Consider the following 19,845-nt stretch of genomic DNA (forward strand, 5'->3'; position numbering starts at 1 on the left):
GAGACAGATGTTCAGCTCTTAATCAGAGCTGCTGCTGCTGCTGCACTGTATCATTATACCACACTGTGGGCTGTTTCTCTGTTTCCAGGACAACCAGCTTCCCCCACCTCCACTAGGGGAGCTCCATCAGCCGAGAAGCTGAAGCAGGACCTGCGGGTGAAGGCCTTCCTCCACTGACATATTTTGGGTGCTACAGGACATACTTTCTTGACCTCAGCAGCAGCTGCCTGAGAATTCGGCTGTATTTCACTCTGTGTTCAGGGTTTTATATATATATATATATATATATATATGTCAGCCGCTTTGCATGCAGAAAGACACCCACACGCTCTGTAACCTCACACTGACCTCAGAGCAGCCCGAATCACCAGCAATTTCCTTACGCTGCTCTGACCATGCGGCTTTTCCTAACTTGTACGGGTTTTGGAATAAGACAAATGCTTCCCTCTCAGTGCTAACATTGCTAACCATGCATACAATGTGGTATCAGCCTGCTAGCATCATATAAAATGTTAAAAAATGTGTTATTTCTCCAAATGAAAATGAAAATGGGCTCCAAAAGTTTTTTTTTATTATTTTGAAATAGCCTTTGTTATACAAGGCATTTTGGGCAATTCTCCACTATGGGACGCAGCTAAGGGTTTTTGTGTTATATTGTTAGCCTTGTGATATGTAAAACTCTCATACCTTGTGGTGTGAGGAATCAGAATTAAAGACTTTCAACACCATTAACTGGATACACCTCTCGAGAGTATTGTTAGAGTAGAATTGTTAAAAAACTGCATGTTAACACGGATGTTGGGGGGAGGGCAGTCAGAGCACAGGTTACATTACAGTGTATGCTGAAGCTGACTGTAGTGCAGCAGATGCTATTTATAGGTAAATGCAGAGCAGCTTTCAGACTTCAAATAATGTAAAGAAAACAAGTTTATATTCATATTCACCAAGTATTAAGAGTTCAGAAATCAATATTGGGTAGAATAACCCTGGTTCTTAATCACAGTTTTCATGCATCTTGGCAGCAGTTCTCCTCCACCAGTCTTACACACTGCTTTTGGATGACTTTAGGCCAATCCTGGTGCAAAAATCCAAGCAGTTCAGTTTGGTTTGATGGCTTGCGATCATCCGTATTCCTTTTAATTATATTCCAGAGGTTTTCAATTTTTTAAGTGGTCTCTTATTTTTTTCCCAGAGCTGTATACAGTATATGGATCGTGCTATGATTGGTATTGGCATTTGCTGTCAAATCATCCATCACTAATCCATCAGTCAATCAATAAGTGTAAAGTGTGTGTAAGCCGTTCACACTGGTTCCTTTCATTCACACTCAGCAGACACAGGACATGGCAGCCACTAGCTGTAATCTTGCAGTACTAGCTGTAGTATTATCATGCATGGGTGTTAAGCTCTTTTTTGCTAAGCAGCAGAGCTATGAAGATTATTCCTGTGGGTATGACTTGCACCTGGGAAAGGAAATTGACGTGCTCGGTGTAAACAGCTGTGCCCATTCTTTGCTTGTCCTCAGATCAAGGATGGGCAAGGTGGTAAAGGGGTGGGGTAGAGGGAGAAGATCTGTGGAGGCTTAGTCTGGAATACCCGGGAGAGATGGCAGTACAGGGTAATAATAGGGCATCATCCTTCTACCAGGAGGCCTTATTATTGCTAAATCCAGTCTGCTAAACCACAGGAGGGTCTAGGCTACTGGGTTATCTCTCTCTCTCTCTGTCTCTCTCTCTCCTGAAGGAAGGAAATGGGCCGCCGCTCAACGCTGGCAGCGCTCTCCACTCTGAGCTTCAGGGAAATTTAACAGTGATTTAGCGAGGCGAAGACAAACAGCATGGCAGAAAGCAAAAACAGGGGCTTTGGAGGGATTTGCACTGAAAGGAGCAGCGTGGCCAATTATTCTCCAGAGTCGCGTCACCGCGTCGCTCCTCTCCCCCTGCAGCTCATACAATGAGGCGAGTAATTGGGCTCTATTAAGGGAAACTCACACAGGCCCACGCAAGTGCGAACGCTTCCCTTTTTTTTATTCGCCATCCCGTCTGCCTTCCTCACATTACACACACACACACACACACACACACTGTACCGGTAATTGTTTTTTTTTTCTCAGTGTCAGGTTGGCACCAAGGTCAAAGGACTGTCAGCAACATACTAACGGGACATGGAAAGCAGCGAGGATCCGGGGGCTCTAATTTGCTCACTTAAAACATCACATAGCAGCGCTCATGTAAATACATATATTGCTGCAGTCATAACAAAAGCTCATATCTCTGAAACGGCAACAGAAAAAGGAAAATATCCTACTTTTAATGTAGCAGTAGTCTTAGACCATGTCTATTTACCCATGTCCCACAGAATACTCCACTGATATAAAATGTAAAAGAGAAACAGACCTGGTTTAGATCATTAAATAAATAAATAAAAAATACTGGTTAAGATCACAGAGAAGATATTCAGGATTATTTGGTTTACATTTTAAAGAGGGATGGAGGGATGTTCCAAACAAAACCGTCTACATAATGTTAGCTAGCTATTTGGACTTTCCTCACACACACACTACTAGGAGGGGCAATATTAGTTTACAATGCAGTGGATGGATGGATGGATGGATCAATGTATGGATGGATGGATGGATGGATGAATGGATGGATGGATGTTCCAAACAAAACCGTCTACATAATGTTAGCTAGCTATTTGGACTTTTCTCACACACAAACTACTAGAAGGGGCAATAGTAGTTTACAGTGCAGTGTTTGGCTGGTTGGTTGGTTGGATGGAGGGATGGAGACACTTTTGGAGACTAAGACTAAGTTGAGTGTAAACTGTGTGACTGAGCCATTTACCCATGTCCTATTGCGCTTCTGTCCCCAGCACTTTGTGTAATGCATTACTGTTACAAATGAACGATAAGTCGCCAATAAAATTTGTAGTCGACACATTTAAATAATCAACATTGTCAATATATATATCGACTAATCGTTGCAGCCCTACTCACACAGATAGTCGTTACATTCAATTCATAACTAATCACTGTCTGGGGGATCCAGGACAGCTCAGGCTCCCAGGCAATTGATTGGTTTGCTTGCCCTGTTGCAACGGGCCTGGATGTAAGTATCTGTCCATGATTTAATCCATGTTGTGATTTAAAAAAGTGTAAGTAATAAGCACTAAATTGTGAAAGCATAAAGTAAAAAAATAAAAATTGGCATGTCTTTATTACTTGATGTACCAACATGATGTTTTCAGTTTAGACCTTCTTGATGGCCTGCACAGCGAAACAATCATATTCTTGCTCCGAAAATAGAAGGATAGCTCTGTATTTCTCTGAATTTTCATTTTATGTCCAGAAAAAACTCTCACACACTCCTCCACCCCCCCTCGCCCCTGCCCTCTCTCTCTCTCTCTCTCTCTCTCTCTCTGTGGATGCTGGTGTTATTATTGTTGGAATGACTGAGGTCGACTCCCCGAGGGCGATTCCATGACAACAGCAGCTGCCTCTCGCAGACCCCAAAAGTGCCCTGTCTGAGAAAAAAACAACAACTTCTCCTTCTCCTGCTGCTGAGGGAGAGCCCAGGAGAGGGAAGGTGGGGGGTGGTTGGGTGATTAGGAGGCAAGTGGGTACTGTCTGTGTGTGGTGAAGAGGCACAACATATCATCAGTGCTTTGCTCCTGCCTTGTACTGCGGTGTGGAGTACCATCCCTTTTTTCCCCTCGCCTTTTCTCTCTCTCAATCTCTCTCTGTTTCTTTCTCTAAATCCTGCTCTCTCTCTCTCTCTCTCTCTCTCTCTCTCCTGCTCTGGGCACATCAAAGTCCCTCTCTCTTCAGGTCCGTCACACATATCTCTGTGTAATTATCGAGTCCTTGGCGAGTGAAGTGGGCTTAATACAAAGCAGATTTACATCCAAACATAAAGCCTGCCAGTGCCTGAGCGGACACTCTGTTCTCGTTAGGGCATATTTACAGGACACATGGTGAGAAAGAGCTGCCCAGCTCTCAACAAATGAAGCATAATGAGTATATAATAATAACTCACGTTAATATATAACTGCGGTACAGTGTGGACTTCTATAGTGCGTCAGATGAACCAAAATACATGATTTAGCTTCATAGAAAAGCAATAGAAAAGATACTGTGTTTCTAAACAATGTGTTTATAACTAGGCAACTACTAATAACATAATAATAGAATAATATATAATAACAGTAACATTCATACGAATAGTAGAAGTTCACATCACTCTATTCTGTGCTCATTAAAACATTAAAGGAGAAATCCAGTGTGAAACAGATTTGGAGTGTAGTGAAAGATAATAACGAGCACAAGCTTTTGTCTCATCGAATAGCCCACCTCCATTCTCCCCAAGCTTTCTGAAATACAGAGTTTTTAGCTGATGCTCCCAACAGGCTCAGAACAGGCTAGTGATAGGGGCATAGCGTTTTACACCATTAACTAACTCAAAGTAGCTTCAAACTTCATTGCTAGAATTCGGATGGATTTAATATTTCAAGCGAAGCACTGAGAACTTTGAAAAGTCTGTTTCACACCAGTTTTTTTTTCTTCAAAACTCCAAAGCTCTGGAGGCTCAGGTTGGTGATCCAGTGGAGGTTGGTCCATACTGCTTTCCATAAGCAGCTGGAGTCAGAGAGAGTACAATTAGCCTCACGTCTTTTCTGATGAAATGTAATGCAGCACAGGCATCTGTAAGCATCTGGAGTATCAGAACTGGGTCACTGTGCTTTCCTTTGAGTGTGCTGTGATAACATGTGCCTGTCTTCACCCTCCTAATGGTGGGTTCATTGCTATTGATGGGATGGGAGAAGGACTAAAGAATGGTAACTAGGGGTAACTAGCCTTCCAAACTGGGGGAAAAGGGGGGGGTGCGGTTAAATTAGTGATATAATTATTTATATATACCAAAAACTCAAACCAAACCAAAGCTCTCCTCATGGCTTCATGGATAGTATTTATTTACAGGTATTATTTACAGGTTTGCAAATGGTGCTACCTAAAGTATACAAATGCACGTATTACAAGAAGTGTCCTAAAACACTGGCTTCATTCATTTTCTCCACATTTCTCTCTTCGAAGCAATAGAAACAGTTGGATGTGGGAATTAAATGCCCTTTAAATTCTCAGAATACATTTAAATGTAGAATGTTCTGTTATTAAGTGGGTAAATATATAATGTGTTGTGTTTGGGTTCTTTGGGTATTGACCAAGCCGATTGTGAATTGAGTGATCGAGCAGCCCTTAACCTTAACCCCTATTGTGTTGTCTTTAGCACTTTGTATAGTTCACTGCAGTTAATCAACACTGAAATATGGTCGTAGTGTCTTTTTTTTAATCTGATCTAAATGTTGCAGCCCTACATGGGAAAAATAAACTTTTTAAAGTTTACTTGCATCACTCTAAATGTGCAATGTGACCTAGGAATAGGATTAGCATCATTAAATAAATCTTATTTTATACGTTAACGGATTATAGATAAAACTATCTTCTTTAACATCACGTTTCCAAAGAATCTTCCGAAATCTGCCAGTGTTAAATACAGAGAGCAGCAGCGGCAGCACACAAAGCAGCAGGCGTTCTTCACTTCCTCCAGCTTTTCCTCTGACGCATCTGTCTAGCCAGGCTCAGGCTGATGTCTGCTTCACAGTCAGGCTAAAAGCAACATTTATCAGGCCGATGTCAGACCTGCTGGACGTAAACTAGATGACCCGATCAGCCACTCACAGGATTCTCACTTCCATGACATCCTCAGATCCACCGACAAAAACAGAGGCTGTCCGAGGCCCAAAAAACCAAAAAGCTTTTCTACAAACAGAGCACTTCCTCTACTACACCACCCCGTCACACACACAAACACAGACACACATACACAAAGAGAGACTACACCACACTACTACCTCCAGGCAGCTGGAAGCTATATAAGATCATTACTGCCATTATGTAATTGTGTGAGTCCTCATCCCTTTTTTTCCCCTAGTGAGAGCCACTGCAGAAATGGGTTGCCATATCTTCTGCACCCCCGTCACAAATCCACTTACAAAGAAATTAATTACGTGGGCTTTTAGGGAAGCGCCCTGGTCCGTCTTTTGGCGAGAGGAATTCCCGATGGCTACCCTGACTGTGCATAGACAGAGTTAATTAGAAACCGGAAAAAATTTTAACAAAAAAAAAAAAAGAGAGCGAGAGAGAAAGAGCAGCATCCCCCCATCGGAAAAAAGAGCTAGCATGTAGCATCTGGCCATCAGTGTGCTAGATCAAAGTGAATTATATAGACATCTGATTGGTCAGCTCATTTAAGTAAGTGCCTACTGCTGGTGATTGTCAGATTAGAAGTGCAAGACTTTCAGAAAACTGGCATTTTTCTACTTTTATCTAACACACACACACACACACACACACGCGCACGCTTTTACAGCATGGAGAGAAAACAGTAACTAGTGACTGTCAGTTTACAGAGTTAAGACCTAAACAGAATAAAACACCACGGCACATTCAATCATTGTCACAAGTAGTAGGCCAACATTTCCAAATGATTTTAATGCATTTAGATCAAAATACAATCAAACACCATGGAATTTTCAGCCATTGCCACAAGTAGCAGGGTAACACTGGCCTACTACTGCTCTAGTCAAATTGCTTAAAGGTGCTGTATATGATTTCTATCCAATAAACAAATATTGACACATTCCAAGTGTTTACTAGCTCTCCAATCTTTATGAATGCAGAACTCAGCTCTGGTAGACCCAGTACAGCAGCTTTAACTTGGAAACACAACACTATTTTCAGCCAATCAGCAACAGGGAGCCTTCATGCTGGTACACAACAAGAATTGATCCATTTAGTCACAGACATTGATATTTTTTTTTACAGTAGACCAGTCTACAGTCTACTGTATTTACCACAGAGGTTGGTGTTTCTTCTATCTAAACTATATAAACCAGTTGGAACAGAAAATAATTGAAAGGCTTCTTGTATACATGGGATGTTTTCCTTACAATGATACCTATAGGTACAGAAGGTGGCAGTTAAAAAAAATGAGTAAAGTAGATGCCTGGGGTTAGAAAAGATTTTCAGATTTTCAATTTCCGGGCTAAAGGCTGCTAGTTTTTACTTTTTTTCACACACTTTGAACACTGCATCTTATACAATGATGCAACTAATATATGTTTTGTTTACAGGCTAACAAGCTTCAAAAGTGCTTTACTCACCAAATAAACTGTGTAGTGTGTAGATTAATCCAGGGCTCATCATGACAACAAAGTATTTATATATTTGCTGCTACTCAAAATAATAGTAACAACAGAACATTAATAAGCTGCAGGTTAGAAATGTAGCTAACTGTTGATTATCACAGCAGCCCTGGAACAGATCATGAGTAGAATATGCTACTTTGACTCTGATAGCCCAAGTAATTAATCTACTTTTCCTTTTTAAATATTATGAGTATATTCACTGCTAGCTGTTTTGTCTATTAATATGCCCAGAATACATTTAAAAGTGAAATATTCTGATATTAATTGGGTAAATATGTATGCAATTTGTTGTGTTTGGGTACTTTTGGTGAGCAAGCTGAGTATGAACTGAGTAACTGAGCAGCCCTCCCCTATTGCATTTTGTATAGTTTACTGCAGTTATAACTTAATGATTAAACTACACTAAAATTAGAATTTGACAAATTTTTAGAATAGTCATTCTCGATTAATCGTTGCAGCCCTATACAGGACAAATAAACTGTGTAACCTCCCAGTTACTGTATATGATGTGTGCTCTTATTTAAGGCAGTTCAAATAAGAACCCGAGGCCACACCTTTGCTTTGTCTATAAGATTAATGACACCTGATCTAGATTAATATACATCTAAATATGAATTGTAAATGCTTCTAATTGGCTTACATTAATCCAACTCACTGTATCCAGTAAAAAAATAACGATGTCACACAGACAAACACAACTCAACAGCCCCCCGGGGCTGTGTTTACCTCAGCTCTCACCTCTACAGAGCTCCCAGAAGTGAAGAGCCAATGATGTCACCACCAGATGTCTCAACAATAGCAGTTCCCTGTAGAACAAACGCTGCCTGCAAGAATAGCTTCTTTTTTACAGTCAGTAAAGCAGCCAACCTGCAGAAAAGCCCTCCTCCTTTCACAGTCCTTCTCCAAACACTACTTAGGCATTCTGATGTCACCTTTAATGGAACATTTCGAGGCCTATTCTCAGCTCCAGAGTAAATATGGCCTATATTCACAGACTTGTAGTTTAAGGTACAGACTGTTTTGTAGGGCTGCAACTAATGATTATTTTGGTAGTCGACTAATCTGATGATTATTTTTTCGATTAGTCGATTAGTCATCGATTATTTCTGCCATGTCCTCCATCTCTGAAAATGATAAAACAGCTAAACATGGGATTTAAAAGGCATTTAAATGTCTTGATGTTGTTTAAATGTGGAAAGTACTGATATTTAGCGATTAAACATGTAATTTGTTGTGTTTGGGCACTTTTAGAGACACAAACACTTTTAGAGATCTCTCATTGCACTTCCTTCCCCAGCACTTTGTGTAATGCAGTACTGTTAGAAATTAACGATTAATCGACAATTAAATTTGTAGTCAACACATTTAAATAATTGATATTATTGATTATATATAGACTAATCGTTGTAGCACTACTGTAACACTGAATTATTATTATGATTATTATTTTAACCTCATCACATATGCATTAATTACAGTTAAATATGAAACTAACAGATTCATATACAGTGGATTATAGCCCAGTATTCATACCCCTTGAACTTTTTACATTATGTCACCTTACAACCACAAACCTAAAAATTTTTAAAGATTGTAAATGATATACCAAGTAGGAAAAAGCAGGGTTAGGTTATAAAAACATATCCCAAGCTTTAATGAGCATTGTTCCCAATGAGCATTGTTCAATCTATCATTCAAAAATGGGAAAAAATATTCTACAACTGCAAACCGTTCCAAACATGGCTGTCCACCCAAACTGACAGATCGAGAAAAGAGATTACTTGCCAAGAGGCCCATGGTCACTCTGGAGGAACTGCAGAAATCCACAGCTCATTTTGTACTCAAAAACTGTCCTCTGCTTTCCATCTATGCCAACATAAAGACAGATTGAAGAACCATACCAGTCAAAACACCACTATTATTAGTTGTCCAGTAGCAGTGCTGTATAACCCAGACATATTTTATGTATTTTTTCATCTTAATAGTGACTTTATTACTGGACTTCACCTGTCAGACCTCAAATTCTTCACTTCACTGCTGAAACTGAGACTTAGTTCAATGTTAAGCTGAGCTAAAGACGCTGTTGCAATGTGGATCAGCCAGACATAAATCTTCCTGTAATGATTTTCTACAGTTTTCAAGAGTCTTTTGAATATGCTGTGTATGTGGGCTGTGGCATATATAAGATACATGTAATATGTCATAAATGTATTATAAGCCATTAAAACAAATTTAAGAGATTGATCAATGTATTGTTTACTTGTTTAGCTTATTTTTATGTAGAGAAAGGTCCAGTGATGTGCAAAATAATCTTTTAATATTACACTCTAAGAAATATAAGTACAGATTTGTACTTAAAAGAGTAAAAAGCTTGTCGCTGGGGCTGTACCTTATATTGAGGCACAAAAAAGTACCTTTCAGTGAAAGTCCTTTTTTGTACCCCTGGTTTTTGTGGCAGTAAAGATCATAAAGATTATAAACATTATCATCAACTAAATATGGCTCAAAAACTTGATGATACAAAATTGTCTGGCTTTCAAATAAAAAATGTGCAATTTAAATATATATTGTTCATTAGTACAGTGATACAGAATACTGAATGTACCTTTTGGCTGGTTAAATGGTACAAATTTGTACTTATTGCTGTTAGAAATGACTTTGTACTTCAGAGGGAACAAATCTGACCCCGTAAAGACCAATATTGTACCTTTGAGGGTACAATTATAAAGAGTGTACCTTCGAGTACAAAAAAGTACCCATATCGTACCTCTGTTTTTTAGAGTGTATTACAAATTCTTACAAAATGAAAAATTCTTTAGACATAACAACTACACTGAAGATGCCCTGTTCTCACAGTGATTAATCAACAGAGACATGTTTGGTGTCTGGTCATGTTTGGTTTTGCCCTGAATCTACAAGACTAATGCATTTAAACAGTAACAGTCTGTCACCCACAATAATAAACATCCATTTTAGTACTTCTCAAATCTGTCCTCAGTATCACCCAGATGGTTCCAGGTTCTTGTTCCAACCCATCCTGCAGCCGTGTGAAGCCTCTGGGGTTCTTGGGTTTAGAGAACAACTGTTCTAAAAGATATTGCTATTTTAGTTCCAGTGCAAAATTAAATAATCACACTCTATCAATTAAAATAGCTATGGTTGATATTTAAGAAGAATTGTGTAAATTAGAACCTTTTACTTGATGCTTTAGAACTTCAGTTTGAAGAACACTGCGACAAAAACACTGTGACAAAAAATCAGTCCAGAATTTAGATTCAGTTAGAATCTGAACCAAGATCAGCACTTCTGTTGTAGACCTGTATGTCTGCACAGGGACATCTTGATGTACAGAAGATGCTCAGCTGAGATGGCACAGGTCACGTCTTCAGTAAAAGGCTCACAGCACATTAAATGGCATGCAAAGTTTGAGAATCCCTGGTTGACAAATCAGTTATTGTTAAAAAACAAGTCAGTAAAAGTAATTTATACAAAATATTTTATTAATTTTTTTAAGTGGGATAACCATTTTTATTTCCATCTGTTGCTAATTTTAAAATATCAATAAAGGAAAGGAAAAGAACCCACAGAAAACAAACTACTGGTCGAACAAACATACACACAGAGAAAGCTGTGTGGCCAAAAGCTACTTCTGTTTGTGTTCCATGGTTTCACGGTACATTTTTTTTTTACCAGGAGCATGATGGGAAATAAATGAGAAAAGGAATCTAGTTGCAGTTTTGCACACAGTGACCCTGCAAGTTTTTATATATATAGTATTTTTGCTTCACTGACTGTAATACGTTATATTATAATAAAAAAAAACTTTGGGCTCAGCACTCACAAAAATTGTGCAACACTGCGTAACTAGGCAAGTCATCTCCCAGCTTGTCCAGAAATGCATGTGAAAAGCTCACAGCACAAATCACACTACCTGACTGTAGAGGGAGCTCACAAGCAATAAACACAAATTCTTGCATAATCCTTCTTTAACTGTTTACAGTAAAAGAAACCTTGACCAGGAGTGAACAAACTATCGCATGACTGTATATGAAGACGAGAGAGACTTTATATTATATATTAACGCTGATGCCTTCACCTATTCCGAATAAGCTCACAGAGCCTAGAGGAGACTACAGAACTTCTGGGTTGTATTAAGTCCATCCACAACAGAACAATCATCTAACTGCCTCCAGATGGTCTGAGTGGTTTTATCCCTGTCTCAAAGGCTTTTGGGCAAAAAAAAAGTAACTTTATCTACTATTTCTTTTTCTGTTTTCCCTCTGGCAACTCTGTTCATGCTATAGAACTACCAACTGCAGTCTGTTTTACGTGAATGGCATGATTGAGATGTAAACTCACCAACCTTTCTTTTTTATTTATTTATTTTTTTAAGAAACTACTATTAACCCTTTAAAGCTTTAAAATCAAACACATGGGCCAATATTTTAACTCCTCACTCTCAGGGATACATCATCAGAAGTATATTAGTTTAAAAATAGTAACCAAACAACAGCAAATGTTTTAAATTTAGAAATATCTTAAATGTCTTAAGATAATAATATCTAAACTATAGTGGTGGGCAGTAGGGCCCTAAAACAATATCACAATATTTAATGGTATTTTTTTGCGATAATGATACTCCTGGCGACATGACAAAACACTGATCTAAAAAAAAACATTTATTTCAATTATACACTACTGCAATAAAATGAAAATGTAATTTTATTAATGCATATGATATGATATGGCACACCCCTAACTCACCCCTAACTGAGATATTAAAAAATACAAGAATTTGATCAGATTTGTAATAGAAGTCAATGATCCAGAATGTCATAATACTAATAATGCACTCCTCCAAATATCTCCATATATCCAGGATCAAAGTAAAATAAATGATACTGGACAGATATTATATATAGTAATACACAATGAAAACAGTGTAAATTTTTCTTTTGCTACAAAACAGCAAAAAAATAATACCCTGATGTGATTATTAGGGCTAGGTGATATGACACGATATTTCAGGGTATAATATTATTCCCGATATTCAAAAATGTTGGCAATATTATTGCATGTGATATGATATGCCACACCCCAACTAAACAAGGAAACAAAACATCGATTAGCCATAACATTTCAGTGGCTCAGGCAGAGTCAGGCCTGTAGCAACAAGGCAAGCTAACCAATCAATTGCCTAGGTCCCCAATCTGGCCTCCAGACAATGACTGGGTTTGAATTGATGGCAGCGACAAACTGCGTGAGCATCCCTTTAAATTCTTTCTTAGTCAAAGCAGTAGTCCTTCCCCAGTGGGCACTGTAGGATGCTGCCCACAGGATGCTGTCGGCAGGATATTTCTGGTTTCATTGAGGTGTTTAAAAACTCCAGCAGCACTGCTGTGACTGATCCAGTTTGTACACCTTATACACCACTACCATGTCTCTGCTCTGCAGCATCATCAGAGTGTCACTGCTAGCAGTGCTGAGAACGAACCACCACCCGAGGATAATAAAGTACGCAGAGAAACAGATACACTACTACAGTCTGTAATTACACAACTATAAAGTGATCCTACAGTATGGAGGCCCTGGAGATGCAGACTTAAAAGGAATAGTAATAGGAATAGTGCTCCTGGCATCTCTCTCCAGTCCATGATGAAGCACCTTCTCTTTCCTCTGCTGAAGAGTCCATCAATGCGGTGCTCCAAATGTGTCCAGTGCTCTACAAACGTGCTCCTGCTTATGATTAAACATCCTCTCACAATGACGCTCGCGCTCTCGCTCTCCTCTAAAACTCCCCTCCAAGAGCTCAGGCCAAAGGCAACAGAGTAAACCAACACTCTGGTCGTGGCTCCTCCCCTTTTGCCTTCAAGCATTCTTTTTCTGCACATCCAGAGGAAGTGGTCAGTGCAGGGCTTATGAGAAGCCGTAGCCTCTGATACAGTGAGGGGCAAGTGCCTCTCCCATTCTCAGAAAACCTCTTATTTTCCCCGGAAGGAGCGAAGATTGAGAGAATAACAAAGCCGTCCCTCAACACTCTCATTTAGAACATCCTGTTCCAAAACAGTAAAACCCTGAGAGTTCTCAAAATTCAATAAGAACAAAGAATAATGCACATCTAAATAGATACATACTTGTATTTGTATGTTTAAATCCACCTTCACTGCTGTTTCTAGTTCCAGGATTTGTTAATCACACAAGACACTACTGCTGACTCCATAGAGAAAAAAAGATATATAGAAAATAACAATATATTTTTGTCCATCAGTGTTCTCTCAGTACAATACCCAGCCGTCTCTGCAGCAATGCCTCACAAAAGAGCTTCATAAAGGCCTAAATCACCTCCGGTACCTTATCTTTTTTACACTCTCTAGTCGCAGTCGCATTCTCTAGACAGTTTAACTGTGAGAGAAGCACAAAGTCTTTATTTGAAAGTTTATTTACATCTCCCGCATCTATTGGCTTGCCACAGACAGTAGATATAGATCCCTCCCTCAGAAGAAGTCTCCTGGATAATCCTGCTGTGTACTGTCTGAGATTCTTCTGACATTGTTAAACTGATCTAGTGGGTGGGCTCTAGTGGGGGTTAACAGGTGAAAGGTTGTACCTGTGTTGTGATCCAATTTGAATGCAACAACACATAAAATAGTATATCGTCGCTGTCCTATGAAAAACACTTATCTCCATTTTTGTCGATTTTAAGATTACCACATAATTTGAACAGACAAACTGTCCTTTACTCTGTGGCAAAAATTCTTGATAAACGGACCAATAGAAACTCTTCAAAATGACCTGAAATAAACTCTTCTTACATTGACTTCCATTCAACGTTTACAAGGTTTTTTCTCTCTCCTGTAAAGTAGCTGTTTTGGAGGTAAGTGTTTTTAATTGGACAGCAACGATATTTACATTAGATATTATATATAAGCTGCGGTCCAATCTGAAGGGAGCTGCCCAACTAGGCAGCATTTGCAGGCAGCATAGGCGCGCTCCCGAGAAAAGGACTGTCCCATTCGGAAGGTGGCATGTGCTGCCTACCTGGGCAGCTGCCTTATTTTACCCCGATTCTGAAGGCAGCGTGAGATGTATCCTTCACGGCGAAGGCAATCCCATGATGCATTTCACCAGCTCAGAGTTCCAGCGCTCAGATTTAAAAACATGGCGGACGGAGCCGGCACTGCGAGGGAGTTTCTGTACAAATGTAAGTAATTCCCTCCTGTATTTCCACTCACCGCTGCGTGGGTTTATCAAACTAGCATATTTTAGACTGTTTTAAGTTGTTTTCCATCGTTGTTTTCGCCTGTACTTCATTTAATGTAAGACCTGACCGGCGGAAGCTACCGTTAGCTTATCGCGCTAATTTACCGGGTAAGCTAACACGCATCTAGCCGACTTACAGAGTACCAAACGCGGCTGCAGCGCTGAGGAAACCCCCGCTAGGAAACAAAGACACCCTGGCCGTTTTAAGTCACTGTTACGTATAACTAAGTGATTTACTGTGTAAATAGTGTAACACTGTAGAATAACCTGTAATTCAGTGATTTAATGTGTAAATAGTTTAATTGTTAGAGGGAATAACTAGAGTTACCTGTAACTGAGTGATTTACTGTGTAAATAGTGTAATTATGAGCGTGTTCTCCATAAACCGCTGTTACTAATTCAGATTTATTTTTTCCACAGGGATGAACGTGGGCCGGGGAAGGTGAACGCTGGTCAGACCGGCTGGAGGCAGCGTTAGCTCCCTTTATGAATATATATATTTTTTCTTTGAATGTAATAAAGTTTTCTCTCTTAACATTATTATTTTTGCTTGCTGTGTGTTTATTGTCACTATGCTTATTGTAGTATCACATCTCAACTAGTGGGTATGGGTAAAAAAAAAAAAAAATAAGTTTATGAATCATGTGTTTTATGCAACTTAAAGATAAAGATATAATAAAAATTAGCTGACTGTGTATGAATGTACTATTGTGTGAAACGTAGCTTAGTTTGATAATTTAGCTCTGGCTCATACAAAATATTTATTATATTATGGTTTCATTACTCATGCATTTCTACAAAGCATCTAATCAAAAATAAAATAAATGCATACATAAAACTGACCATACTCTGAGAATGAAGTGAGGAAAAGTGTATAATTAAAGTAAATCATGAATATTTAAATATCTGTAATATTTGGATGAGTTAAAGAGAAATAGCTGCCGCTGCATTGAGATTTATCCCGAGGTAAGTGATCATTAACTTTAGTTATTTATAAACAAGCTCACGGGCACAGCGCGCTAGACGTGATGACGTATGCTGACTCCAGAGCGTGTCCCGAACGCGCTGCCTTATAAGATCCCTTATGGGTGAAAATGCTGCCGAACGAGGATGCTGCCTTTGAAGGCAATGACTACCTAGGCAGCTCCCTTCAGATTGGACCGCAGCTATTGTCTGCATAGTTAGTTTTATTAACATCCTAATATGTCCACTCTCCTGAGTTTAGATGTCAGTGTCTTGTCTTTCTTCACCTTCCTCCCAATCACTATCACCATTTGGTACCACTTGGCTGCCAAGGTGGTAGGCTCCGCCCATGACAGGATCATGACAGGAGCCCAGATATCACAAGGCCAAGGACAATGACCTTCTCTCTCACAAGCAATATCAAAACTGACCAGTCATCAAAAAGAAAAAGTAAAGCAAAGCTACACTAGTACTAGAAATACCATACACACATAACGAACCATCATTTCATTCACCTGCCTACTGTAGTAGTGCCTCACCTCACCTCAACTTTAAAGAAGGTGAAAACTAATGAGCGAGATGAACCATAGATGCATTTTCTGTAAGACTGGAGGAGCAGCATGAGGAGAGGTGGGGAGGGGAGGGGGCAGAAACATCTGGAAGGCATTTACTACAGCATCAGGCACTAAGAGGTGGGCTCACCCAGGAGGCTGCTTACATGAGCTCTGAGGGTCTTGTGTTTGTTTAGGGAGCTGCTCAGGGGGCCTGTCATGTTAGCAAGAGAAGACAGCATGAGATAACTGAAACCTCAGCTAGTTCTATGATGTGTAGGACTTTTATGCAGACATGTAGTGAGATTTAGTAATAAAGTATGGAATAATAATCTAAAATTTTGAGTTAAAACTATTGAGTTTGTTGCATTTTAGACAAGAGATTGTTTTAGATTTGTTGACCAATAAAAAAACCTAAAGCTTAATAATAAAAAATGCACTATTTTTCAAAGCACTATCATCTCAAAATTGTTTCAAAATTTCTTAAAATCACTAATAAGACATGAATATGCTACTTTCTAACAAAGTTATGTTTAGTTTATCCAATGTAATATATAGATCTCTAGAAAAAATAAGAGACCACTTAAAAATGATGAGTTTCTTTGATTTTACCAAACTGAGGAAGATGGATGATCACAAGCCATCAAACCAAGCTGGCATAAAGTTATCCAAAATCAGTGTGTAAGACTGGTGAAGAACATACCAAGATGCATAAATAATTTGATTAAAAAACAGGGTTATTCCACCAAATATTGATTTCTTTCTTTAATTTTACTCAGACATATACCTATAACCCTATTAATAGCAAAATCAGGCAAACTAATTCAGAAACTTAAGTAGTCTTTTATTTTTTTTCCAAGGCTGTATATATGTATGTGTGTATATATATTTATACCCTGAAATATTTTGTGATAGTAGTTTAAATTAAAATGTTAGGTAACTATGATTTTATAACATTGTTTTTTATATCTGCACAAGCCTAGAGCCTAATCACGTGAGTGAGGACGATGCCAATAACCTCATTCCAGAGGTCAGACCCAGAGAGGGTTTTAATGAATTCCGTGGAATTTCTATGGGAAGAGGGTGTAATTACAGATTTCACAAGCAGCATTAACACAGTTATTGGTCTTAAATTGCTAAATGTGTTGATATTTAAACAGCAAGACAACTTCTGCCTTTATACAAGCCAGAAACAGCCTGAAAACATGTTCTATTAACATGTTTTCTAACATGTTCTGACTGACTGCTAATCCTAAATATTGACCAGGCCGTGTTCAATATGTACTGACTGCTAATGTGAACTAAGGTTGCTGTAGTAAATATATAGGTTATCCAAGCATAAATTAAACTGTACTAAACCAGAGCTGCACTAAGCACTAGGGATGCATAGTATTACCATAAAATATTATCATATTGTTTCAGGGATATTTTTTTACAGTAACAATTTTGATGGCGATATGAAAAAAAACACAAACAAAATATATTGTATTAATTTCATTAACATATTACTGCAACAAAATGAATGTAGAAATTAGTTATATTAAACATTAAAATTGATTTTTTTAAATGAAACTAGCTAAATAATAATTATAATAATAATTAAACTGCCTAAATTATATAAAAAACATTTTTAAAACTTTTTAAAACATATATAATAAAAAAAAACAAATCATGCAACTTAAGCAGGAAATAATTAAGAAAAAAAAGTACAAAAAGTACTGTAATGTATTGATGTTTAAAATCCCTCCATATCTATAATAATGTGTTAATTCTGAATACATATGAAACTTCTAAACTGTATTGTTACACATTTTTAACAACTTAAAACAACTATACTTGAACAAATATATTGATTATATTGAAATATTATATTGATATTGACCCATACGTTTATTTGCACTTCGTTGCTGTTATTTTCACACTGCTCTCTGCACGAGTGGAGTGTGTGATTAGTGAAGGAAACGGTGTTGAGTGTTGTTCATAAATCATATCTGACACTTTTGCCAGAAAAAGGAAAGAAAGCAACACCCCAACACTCTAATACTCATTTCTCAAGCACTCTGAGGGGCGTGTGTGTGTGTGTTTTTTAGCATGTTCTTGGATGCGTTCCCATAATATCAAGCCAGCACTGCTCTCTCTCTCTCTCTCTCTCTCTCTCTCTCTGCCTGAGGATGTGCCCGTAGACATACCTGGCAATTTATGACTTCATCCCTGAGCAGCCTGATCTAATCCTCATCATGATTTAAGCTGGTGTTATTCAGTCCACTTCAGCTGGTGAAGAGCCTGACGATTAACTGATGATTTAGATGAATTGTATTAAAGCTCATGAGGGCAGAGAACACAGTGCGTTGCTCAATGCTGTTTTTCCCAGAACCAGATTTGAGTAATTGGGTTTGAGGTTTATGGTAAGTAGGCTGTTGCATGGTTATATGTGGCTCATTGGAGACTTTATATGGTTCAGATTCAGTTAGTATATACAGTAAATGTCCTGTAATGATTTGTTTGTTTGTTTTTGTTTGTTCCTTGCTGTCAAAATAAAATTAATATTTATATTTATAGTGACTGGTGCTCAATGGGGGTGTGTCATATAGTAGTTGACTACCAAAATAGTAGCAGCCCTTATGAAAATGAAAAGTATATATATATATATATATATATATATATATATATATATATATTTTTTTTTTTTCATCCCATAAAATAAAAAGACAATTCTGAGACAAAGCTACACTAATTATAAATAACAGATTCCTCAAATTAAATGTTTTTTTTTCAATAAGTCTAAGTAGTCTAAGTCTAAACAACATGATACATAAAAAATATTGTGTGTTTCTGGAAAAAATGGCATCTAAAGTTTTTACACTTTTAATAAGTTAATAAGTAAATAAAAAGTGCAGTTTGAGTTTTCTGTAAATCTGGGCTGAAACAACGGCAATTCTGATCTCATACCCATATGAAGGAGCTGATTGGTCAGTTTAGGTTAGAGTGGGCGTGTCTGCTTTAAAGATCATCGTTAAGTTCAGTGGTGATGCTTCACGCTGCTGCTGTTTATGTTATATGAGCTTATATACCTTTTCTGTGTGCACCACACTTTATTTAGAATGAACATGATTGGTCTATGAGTTTCCGTCTTAATATATTGCCCAGCCCTAGTCTATGTATAGTTTTATAAATATCATCAATAATTACACTAATTTAAAAATCCACTGGCAAAGTATTCCGATAAAGACCCTTATATTTATATTTATTTATTTACCTTTACAAGTCAATTTATGCAGCAGTAAATTCTGAATGCACTACAACAGCAAGTCCTATCCCTTCCTCAAAGTTCTGACGGCATGACCTTTATCTGTAATCGTTCAGCGTTTCAAATCTATTGCCTAACATTTGCAAAACAGTGTCTGACATGGAATTCCATAAACGAGCTGTCGCAGGCTCTGATTTGCGACCTCTGTTGTAAGGTTAACAAAACAGCGCTACCAAATAGGTAAACAGCAGAGATTCCTTTCTGCTCGTGCTGCGGTGTTCTACAAGGCCGTGTCGTAACGCATCGTTCTTTACAGGAATGCTCTGCTTTACGCTGCTGGATGTGTTCCAGGGTCTGCACGTACAGTGTGTCTGCAGGCAGCTGGGGGCTTTGTCAGAGCATGTCTGCACACCTCCAGCCAAATCCCTCCAAGATACTCCCACTGCAGAGAGACGGACAACAACATGTCACGCACGCACACACTCTTCTCGGCGTATTGTGCGCTGTGTAGTGCAAAGATACGTGGCCTAGTTTACTTAAATTCAACTCTGCGGTCAA

At 38.4% G+C, this 19,845-nt stretch overlaps 1 protein-coding gene and 1 long non-coding RNA gene across 3 annotated transcripts in view; one reads left to right on the top strand and one right to left on the bottom strand.

The window, feature by feature from the left end:
• The window catches only part of sema4ba (sema domain, immunoglobulin domain (Ig), transmembrane domain (TM) and short cytoplasmic domain, (semaphorin) 4Ba), a 133,004-nt gene that overhangs the window by 36,710 nt on the left and 76,449 nt on the right, over positions 1-19,845 (bottom strand). The gene's annotated exons all lie outside the window — the stretch shown is intronic.
• Positions 14,238-15,066, top strand: LOC125804573 (uncharacterized). Its single transcript, XR_007440689.1, has 2 exons — positions 14,238-14,467; positions 14,947-15,066. It is a non-coding gene; the product is annotated as an uncharacterized LOC125804573 (long non-coding RNA).

The sequence above is a fragment of the Astyanax mexicanus genome, chromosome 9 (assembly GCF_023375975.1).
Source record: "Astyanax mexicanus isolate ESR-SI-001 chromosome 9, AstMex3_surface, whole genome shotgun sequence".
NCBI classification, from domain to species: Eukaryota; Metazoa; Chordata; class Actinopteri; order Characiformes; family Acestrorhamphidae; genus Astyanax; species Astyanax mexicanus.